The sequence below is a fragment of the Schistocerca piceifrons genome, chromosome 4, assembly GCF_021461385.2.
Source record: "Schistocerca piceifrons isolate TAMUIC-IGC-003096 chromosome 4, iqSchPice1.1, whole genome shotgun sequence".
Taxonomy (NCBI): domain Eukaryota; kingdom Metazoa; phylum Arthropoda; class Insecta; order Orthoptera; family Acrididae; genus Schistocerca; species Schistocerca piceifrons.
The window spans coordinates 608,123,176-608,133,378 of record NC_060141.1 but is presented as its reverse complement, the minus strand read 5'-3'; the positions used below and the strand labels follow the sequence as shown (position 1 = coordinate 608,133,378).

The 10,203-nt window shown below is 44.2% G+C and overlaps 1 pseudogene; it reads left to right on the top strand.

Annotated features, from left to right (window-relative positions):
- Nucleotides 1–4,406: 4,406 nt before the first annotated feature.
- Nucleotides 4,407–4,524, top strand: LOC124796954 (annotated as a pseudogene).
- Nucleotides 4,525–10,203: the final 5,679 nt, after the last annotated feature.

Below are 10,203 nucleotides of genomic sequence, written 5' to 3'. Positions count from 1 at the left end.
TTGCGAAATTTTGGTACCAAAATGTGTTGAGAAGTGCCGTAAAGTGTGGAAGAGAGCTCAAGTTAATGCACGGCATGAAATTCTGAACTTTTTGGTGGCGTTTAAAGTAACTAAATTCAGAGTGGCGTGCTGCTTACTCGCGAACGTGAACATTGTGTTGTGTGAGACTGTTTAGAGCAACATTTGAGGACCACGCAGGGTAGCCGCGCGGTCTTTGGCGATTAGTCACGGTCCGTGCGGCTCCCCCCGTCGGAGGTTCGAGTCCTCCCTCAGGCCTGGGTGTGTGTATGTTGTCCTTATCGTAAGTTAGTTTAAGTTACATTAATTAGTGCGCAAGCTTATGGACCGGTGACTTCAGCAGTTTGGTCCCATATGACCTTACCACAAACTCAAAAGTTCCATCGTTTGAGAGAGCTATTCTAAAATAATTCGTTAGTACTAGGTCTACAACTTTGCTTCCGCCTTTTTTTCTCGTAGTTTGGGCCTTTATTGTGAAAAACGTACAAAAAAGTTATGATTCATAGTATTGCCATCGCTGGCCACTACATTCTCCCATCTTTCGGATGGCACACGAATCTCGTGACAGAAGAACTGGGCATCTTTTGTGGGGATCTATGAATTTATTCAATTTTGCACTTGTTCATTTCATCGGAAGTGCTTGTCAGCCAGACTGTATGCCAATGTTCGAAAAAAGTGGTAGTCAGAGAGAGCAACGTATTAAGAATACGGGGCGAGGAATAGCACTTCTCATTTCAACGTTTCCATGTATATTTTGACGGGTTTTACGACATGGGGTCGAGCACTGACCTGCTGCAAAATTACGTGTCTATCGCTGTATTGTGCCGTTTGTGTACTGTGTTCTAACGCATCATTTGCGTGACAAGTAAGCATTCTGTCTGGTCACCTGTACCCACTCATATCCATTGTGCATTCCGAGGGACTTGAGCAATTCCAGCAGGACAATACGACACCCCACACGTCCAGCACTGCTACAGTGTGACTCCAGTAACACTCTTCTGAAGGTTAAAAACTTTCGCTGGTTATCGTTATCCTTAGAAATGAACATAATTGAGCTTATCTGGGATGCTTTGCAAAGTACTATTCAAAAGAGATCTCCCCCCCCCCCTCTCGTACTCTTACGGATTTATGGAGAGCCCTCCAGGATTCATGGTGTCAATTCCCTCCACCACTACTTCAGAAATTAGTCGAGTCCATGCCGTGTCCTCTTACGGCATTTCTGCGTGCTCGCGAGGTCCGTGCATGATATTAGGCAGGCGTACCAGTTTCTTTGGCTCTTCAGTGTGCTAGTCATTACCGTTGGCTCAGCCGCCATAACTCCAGGAGTAACATTGCAGTGCATATTCGAAACTCTGGAAGAGTGGCACCTCTTCCCAGATTACCGCCTCGGTGGCGGACACACGTTGAACACACCGTGAACTAAATCATCAGAGGTCGATACTTTCTGGTCAGGGCAGCCGTTTGTATAAACCCTCCCGGTCTAAAGCCATCATGTAGCAACCGTGATACATTTTCAGTAGGATAAACAGTAAAGGCTGCGAAAACAGGATTAGCTTGATTGACTTGTTTCGCCTTTTTTCTGGCAGCTTCAGAAATCGTTTCTTCCTACTGCAGCCGTTTGTGCTGTGGTATCGATGTAGTATAGGCATGTAATAGTAATTTCCTACTCCACCTGCTTCTAAAGTTCAACTGAATGTTGCAGGGAGTCTATTACTTGTTCTCGGATGGCAGGCGCAAATGTGAAGGGTTACGCCGTACTTGGTGCACGGTACAGTGATCCCACTTTTGAATAATCTGGTGTGTTTGACCTAAACATTTACGACATGTATGCCTGCACTCCCCTTCCCATGCAGTCCAGCATCAGACCGCTGTTACATGCGAATTACCCACAAATCTTAACACTGAACTATTCGACCAACCGACCAGATGAACACCTTCAATCAGGCTCCTTTGAAACTCCGTCAGGTGCTCATAACGCTGTCTAAGACGAGTGCGTGGCATCTCCGTATCCTTCACAGTGATCACCAATCATACGAAGTCATTTAAAAAAATTCTGGAACATTCGTAATTTCGCGCCAATGGTGCGTTGGAGCGAAATGCGATTGGCATCCCGGCGTAAGCCTGCGTTCAACGTGTGACTGCCGGAAAGTTCATCGTTGTGTGTCTCTCTGTTCAGTGCTGTACTGAGTAGAACGTTGTGTCACACTGTTTGCGAATTTCGAGATCGCACAGTTAGAGCAGCAACGCGTCTGCATTAAATTTTGCGTGAGACTCAAGAAAACCTTTACAGAGACAAACCAAATGATGCAGAAAGCCTATGGTGATGGGTGCTTCGGCCGTACTCGGTGTTACAAAATGGTTCAGACGGTTTAAAAATCGCCGGACGGAAGTAAAAGATGTCCGTCATTCAGGACGCCCTTCGACGTCTACCGACGACGCTCATGTCAGGAACGTCAACGAAATTATGCGTGCGAGTCTAAGACTGACTGTCCGAGAGATTTCAGAAGAACGTAACATTTCAGTTGGATAATGTCATGAAATCCTGACACAGCATCTCTGAACGCATCGTGTTGCCTCCAAGTTCGTCCCGCGGCTCAGGAGTCAACACCAGAAAGACCTACACCTCGCAATCTGTGAAGAACTTTTGGATCGCGCAAATGAGAACGAGATGTTCCTTAAAAGAATCATAGCTGGTGATGAGACGTGGGTCTACGGTTATGATGTTGAGACCAAGGTTGAATCTTCATAATGGACGGGAAAGGGTGCCGAAGACCAAAAGAAGCCTGTCAGATCAGGTTAAATGTCAAAGCCATGCTGACAGTCTTCTTTGACTTTGAATAACTAGTTCATTATAAATTTGTTCCACAGGGACAACCTGTTAATGGATGGTACTATCGGGACGTGTTGCGAAGCCTGCGAGAAAAAACGATATCACTGTGCCGCCCCATGCTCTGTACCCTCCAGACCTGGACCTGCGGACTTTTTTGGATTTCCGAAGTTGAAAACCCCATTTCAAGGACAAAGATTTGCAACGATAAACGAAACAAAATTCGCAGGCGGCACTTCGCGCGATCCAGCAAGAGACGTACCAAGACTGCTTCCGGAAGTGGAAACGGAATGGTGTATTATTTGCGGAGGAGACTATTTCGAAAAAGACCGTGCACAATAAGCAAAAGGTAAGCGCAGAAAAATTTTGTGGACAATGTTCTGGAATTTTTTGAACATACTTCCTATGACACAGTTCTCACCCCTTACATTACTAGGTCTGGTAAGAACGCGAAACACCAACAACACAATTGCGCTCTGACGGCCGTTCTGTAGCTCTATTCATTTCTATCCACCAATGATGTGAAGGTGTGCGAAGTGGCATTCACATCCGACTACGCTTTCTGGGTGCTTCACTTTTTTTGTCAGGCAGTGTAGAAGTTGAACAATTTCATTTTAGGGCGCCACGGGCAAGTAGCGTGCAGTTGTTCTTAGCTTTTGTCTTGAGCAGTTGGTGGCAGTAGATGCATGTTTCTCAGAACGACTAATAGCGATTTATTGCTGTGTTTCCTGCTGGAAGAAAAAGAAGACAATGACTCTGCTCCAACACTTACATAACGGAACAGATGAACGCATCCCATACCGAAGACAACGTTCGATGTAGGTTTCTTTACGATACATTTCATCGTTAATTATCAAAAGTTTCTAGGTTTAAGTAGTTCTACGTCTCAGGGACTGATGACCTCAGATGTTAAGTCCCATAGTGCTTAGAGGCATTTGAACCATCTTGAGTGATTAAGGTTAAATATTGTCCAGTTTAACTATATCCTAGATCTGATCAAAAAATGTTCTCAGGAATGGCTCATCAAATAGATGTTTCCCTCTAGTAACACCTTAAGGAAAATTAACCGTAATATTGAGGTACCAGAATACAAAACAGTTTTAAGAGGGCACAGTATTTTGAACATTTATTTTCCAACAAAGTTCATACAAAAATTAACTGAAAATTGTTGCCCTGTGAGGTTCTGCATGAGCAGTTAAGTTCAAGAACATGGCTGTTAGATACAGAACTGGTGGCAATAAGGCTGTGTCCGTATTAATAGTTGGGTGTGCTGATCGTACTCGTTGAAAACTCTGAGGAAGTTCGTTAAGATTGAAAACCATCCGCCATGATATCATATTCTCTATTTTTTCCACATAGGGTGAATACATTATTATTAATACCTGATCTCTGGACAAATTCCCCAGGCTCTTTCCAAACTCTCTTTCATGTTTCCATCTTTACACACAGGAGTGGCTACGTCAAAGGTACATGGAAAAATCAACGTTGGCTATGTCCTGGCGACCTGCAACCAGTGCTCAGTGGCCAGCAGCTGGGAAAGTCTTTCTTCTTTCGCCCCGTAGGCAACGGTCTTGCCGCAGTGGATACACCGGTTCCCGTCAGATCACCGAAGTTAAGCACTGTCGGTCGTGGCCTGTACTTCGATGGGTGACTATCCGGGCCGCCATGCGGTGTTGCCATTTTTCGGGGTGCACTCAGGCCCGTAATGCCAATTCAGGAGCTACTCGACCAAATAGTATCGGCTCCGGTCAAAGAAAACCATCGAAGCGGCCGGGAGAGCGGTGTGCTGACCACACGTCCCTCCTATCCGCATCCTCAGTGAGGATGACACGGCGGTCGGATGGTACCGATGGGCCACTTGTGGCCTGAAGACGGAGTGACTGCATCGCCCCGTACTTCTCGTTGGGTGGATGTTTTGTAGTAATTGTCTCTGTGGAATGTACGTGACGTCAATGGTGTGTGTAGCAGAGTGGTGTTTGTGTTGTATGTCGTTGTTGAGAAAGGAGATGTTGTGAAACCTTGTGCTAGCACACAGCCTAGTCTACTCGAGTGACACCAAGGGGGCCGCCGAGGACACCGCCAATCCAGAACGTTGACGCAAAATCTGATGTTTGTGATGTTTACGTCATCACCTTTCCACCTTCTTTTGGCCTAAAATTTCTTCCAACATCAGTATTCGAACTGGATGCATGGCGTCCTTTGGTGACCTGGGCTTCGAAAGCGAGTTACGGCTGCGTCAAATTGACAAGTTCTGAGTTGCAAAGTGCAGCAGGTCACATATTGTAAAATCAAGCACAGAGCCATTAAAACGTCTATCAATTCTCAGTACTCAGTGCTTGATTGTGCAATATGAGGCGTGTTACGCCCTTTGACGATATTTTCTGATTTGTAAATGACCGCAATCACAATCGAAACCGGTCATGTTATTTCAGCAACTCGATTCTTGACAAAGTTTACAATAAAAATGTCGTCTAGGAAATTCCACGGGATTTCTCTGTCGGATAGGCTGCATTTGCTCCAAACGCAACGATCCTTTTCGTTGCGTATGTGTGAGAGTTGTGTCGTGTGCTGATTTGTAGAGTGTAGGCCAATGTAATGGATCCGTGTATCGTGTCATGCTATTTTTGTGCTGATGATGAGAGAAGAGGGAGAACGAAACCCGGTGCGGCCATCTAGAGTTTCTACTGTCAAATTGCACGAATGGAGGCCGCCGTTATTAATGTCCCAATCAGATAGACGAAATCAACGCTGTCACGTGACCTTAATTCATAAGTGTGAGAAGGTCTAAAATTAATCCATGCTATTGGTACAAAGACGTGATAAGAACTTTACGACACCACGCTCCTCCCGTTGCACTAAAATTTCAGCCATCATCGTGATTCGAGTCGAGCGCCACCGCGCACAATTGCGTTACCTATCTCGGCTATTGATCACGAAGATGTAATGGAAATGACGACACTAGTTCACTCAGAATGTTGAAATAAATAGTTTGGTTTATGTTAATGGCTGTCTGAATGCGTGGGTACAAGTCGAGGTATACAAAACTTCCCCAAAACAGCACAGAGCTCCGGCCTGAGCTTCGTCCTTAATATATTGCACTCAGTCTTGCATATTTGAGAAGAGGTGACATTGCGACTTTTCGGACCACATAACAAAGCAACAGGCACGTACTGCACAGTTTCTGTGTTCCTTAGTCGACTGACGTTGAGCAGTTTTGTATGCCTTGCGAAGCATCTGACTCCGAATGTTTATTGCATGTAGTTACGTACGATAATGTTTGGCTCGTCCAGGACCTGTCTGAGGACGATCTAAAAGGTCAAACGCTAGTTGAATACGAACTGTGAAATATATATTACTGTGGAACATCAGTGTTATTTATTTTAGTTTTTGGGACTATTTGTTGATGAAATTATATATATATATATATATATATATATATATATATATATATATATATAATTTAATCAACAATTAAATTATATATATATTAATATATAACAAATAGTCCCAAAAACTAAAATGTCATAAACGAGCGTTGGTTTTTGTTCACTTTAAAGAGATTAGTTAACTGAAATTTATGGAGGATATTAGCTAACAAGTCACTTCATTCATGCGTAACGGTATCGGGAATTTCGGTAATCACTGAAGTGGAGATCGTTGCAATTCGATAAATACTTCATGGCGTCCTGCGTGACCGCTACGGTCGCAGGTTCGAATCCTGCGTCGGGCATGGATGTGTGTCATGTCCCTAGGGTAGTTACGTTTAAGAAGTTCTAAGTTCTAGGGGGCTGATGACCTCAGATGTTAAGTCCTGTAGTGCTCAGAGCTATTTGAACCATTTGAACTATGGCGTCCGGGAAGTAAGATTTGCTGTTGAGTCGTGTCATGAAGCAGGTGTCGTCCATCACGTGCGTCACATAAAGAATATTCTTTTGTTGCAGAATATGCGGCATTTACGCGACAGCTGTATGCGAGTCGTGACTGGTCACAGTAAGATGAAAAATGATCGAAACAGCAAACGGTCGTGAGATCATTGCCACGTTTTCAACGTTATGCGGTAACAAGGTGCAATAACTGTCCCGGGAAACCCGCAGTAAAATACCGTGTCGTGTTTTCCAACGGGGATTTACTGTCTCGCGATAATTCCCGACCGCAACACGAGGATGAGAAACGATTAGGCCACGACTCTTCTTACACGTTGACCTGTTTCCAACCGAGAGTAACCTGTGTCCATATCTAAGTTTAGCTCTTACTTGATAGCTCTCCCATAATGACCAAGTAAAAGTAACACACATTGTGGCTTAAAGTAAAATTATTAAGTTTTGAAAATATTATAGAGTAATAGTGGGTTCGGAACATTAGAGCAAATGCTGAAAACTGTGTAAATTAGACTGACTCGCCTGTTCAGTAACTCCAGATTTCCAGAGGTGCTATCTCAGTAACAGAAGATGCAACGTAGCGACAAGTACTTTTCTATCTCTTACACAGTCACGTTCATATTCTGGTTAATTTGGAAGAATTGCGTTAAGTTCCTATGGGACCAAACTGCTGAAGTCATCGGTCACTAGTCTTGCACATTACTTAATCTAACTTAAACGAACTTATGCTAAGGACAACACACAAACCCATGCCCGAGGGAGGAATCGAAACTCCGACGGCGGGAGCAGCACGAACCGTGTCAAGGCGCCCTAGACCGTGCGGCTACGCCGAACAGCTCCGTTTATATAAAGTGAAAAATATATGCTGAAAGCAGTAATGATGAAGGCAGTAATTATTAATAATAGATATACTCTCACACATCTTATAAATTATTGATTAATGAGGTAAATTATTACTTTCACTCCTGTATCATTTTTCTCTTCTAGCCGCTCCAATCATAACTATAAAACTAGTGTCTTGTGCAGGCTGTGAAGTGGTGGGCTGCTATGCCATGAACGCAAGAGGTATGTGAACGTAACAAATAATACCACTTCATGATGCGACACAGCACTTCTCTTTTACACTGAAGCGCCAAAGAAGATGGTATAGGCCTGAGTAATCAAATAGAGAGATAATAAAACAGGCAGAATACAGCGCTGTGGTCAGCAACGCTTATATAAGAAAACAACGGTCTGGCGCAGTTGTTAGGTCGGTTACTGCTGTTACACTGGAACGTTATCAAGATTTTAGTGAGTTTGAACGTCGTGTTACAGTCGGAGCACGAACGATAGGACACAGCATCTCCGAGGCAGGGAAGAAGTGAGGATTTTCCCGTACGACCATTTCACGAGTGTACCGTGAATATCAGGAATCCGGTAAAACATCAAATCTCCGATCGCTGCGGCCGGAAAAAGGCGACGACTGAAGAGAATCGTTCAGCGGGACACAATATTAGGCAATCACCAAATATCAGCGTGCGAACCATTCCGCGAAACATCATCGATATGGGCTTTCGGAGCTAAAGACTCTCTCTTCTATCGTTGATGACTGCACGAGACAAAGCGTTAAGCTTCTGCTGGTTCCATCAACACCGACATTGGGCTGTTGATGATTGGAAACATGTTGCTTGTTCGGACGAGTCTCGCTTCAAATTGTATCGAGCGGATGGACGTGTACGGGTATGGAGACAACCTCATGAACCCATGAACCGTGCATGTCAGCAGGGGACTGTCAAAGCAGGTGGAGGCTGTGTAATGGTGTGGGGCGCGTGCAGTTGGAGTGATATGGGACCCCTGATACGTCTAGAAACGATTCTGACATGTGACAAGTACGTAAGCATCCTGCCTGATCACCTGTATTCAGTAATGTCCACTATGCATTCCGACGAACGTGGGCAATTCCAGCAGGACAATGCGACACCCCACACGTCCAGAATTGATACCGAGTGACTCCAGGAACCACTTACGCTGGCCATCGCACTCCCCAGACATGAACATTATTGCCTTGCAACTTGCTGTTCGGAAGAGTTCTCCATCCCGTCGTACTCTTAAGGATTTATGGACAGCTCTGCAGGATTAATGGTGTCAGTTCCCTCCAGCGCTACTTCACACATTAGTCGAGTCCTTGCCAAGACGTTTTGCGGCACTGCTGCGTGCTCCCGCGAGCCCTACACGATATTAGGCAGGTGTACCGGTTTCTTTGCCTCTTCAGTGTATTATGTAAATTGAAGGTGGAGGGGAGAGAAGTGATAGAGAATGGAACGAACTATTGATTTCAGCTGGGTCGGTCCCCCCTTTTTTTTTGCGGAATCAGTGAAAATTGTGTGCTGGATTGGGTTCGAAACCAGGATCTTCGTCTTACTAGGCAGTTCGGGCAGTTCGTTAGCCACTGCGCGACCCGGTCACAGTAGCCGTCGGCATTGCGTGAACTGTCACGCCATACCACCCGGCGATCCATATTCCCACCGTGTCCTTCATGCTTGCTACGTTGAGATTCCCTCAGGAGGCTGACCATAATTGTGTATCCGCATCAAGCTGATGGTTCCATTACCCAACGAGACGAATGCGTTGTGTTTGTTTTTCTTTCGGACATGCCCACATTCATATAATCTTTCCTTTTAGTTTCATGATTTTGTGTAGAATTTTCGTCTATATTTTTCGCCGCAAGATCCACTATAATCTATTAGGCGTTCTCTTGAGCAGTTTTACCTCTATCGGAGTCTGGTTTTCAGTTGTCTTGAAATAAGTGAAAAGCTGGAGATGCTAACGCTACTTGCCTTCTCCTGCTAAGCTGGACAGATGCAAAGAGACACGTTCTTATTTTTGTAACAGAGATTTGGAAAAAATAATGGTGAGTCTGAAAATACGTTGACATGGACCCATTTAACAGTTTTGTATTTATGTTCAGAAAGGACAAAGAAACAGACTGCATATAAAGGCACATTTGCATGCCGAGCGTGAGTTTCCTCGGAAACGCGAAATATTAATTAAATAAATAATCAGTGACAAATAAATAAAGCCTATGGCACACAACTGCAGCGCTGTGTCGCTGATAAAACAAAAGCACAATTACGTTACTCTTATGTTTGATTAAGAAAGAGAGAGCTCTGGTAGAAGTGGTGCGAGAAGCACGTATTTTTATTTTATTGTCTGGCACACCGCCATATTTCATGTTATAGAAGAATACTGCGAGTTGCAACCACACTAGGCACTCGATTCTGTAAAGAATTTATATTTATAACAGTAAGTAGGATTATGAACTGTAGGCTTATTCACTGAATATATCTGATTTAACTAACTGTGTAACTTTTTTATGTTTAGTAGACAATCACCTCTGTACGACGTATTGGCATGGCTGGCAAATTATTGTAATACTGAGATTTAGATTATGAGTCCGCACCTACCGCAGCAGTCTTTGGAAACGATTTAATTACGAAGTCC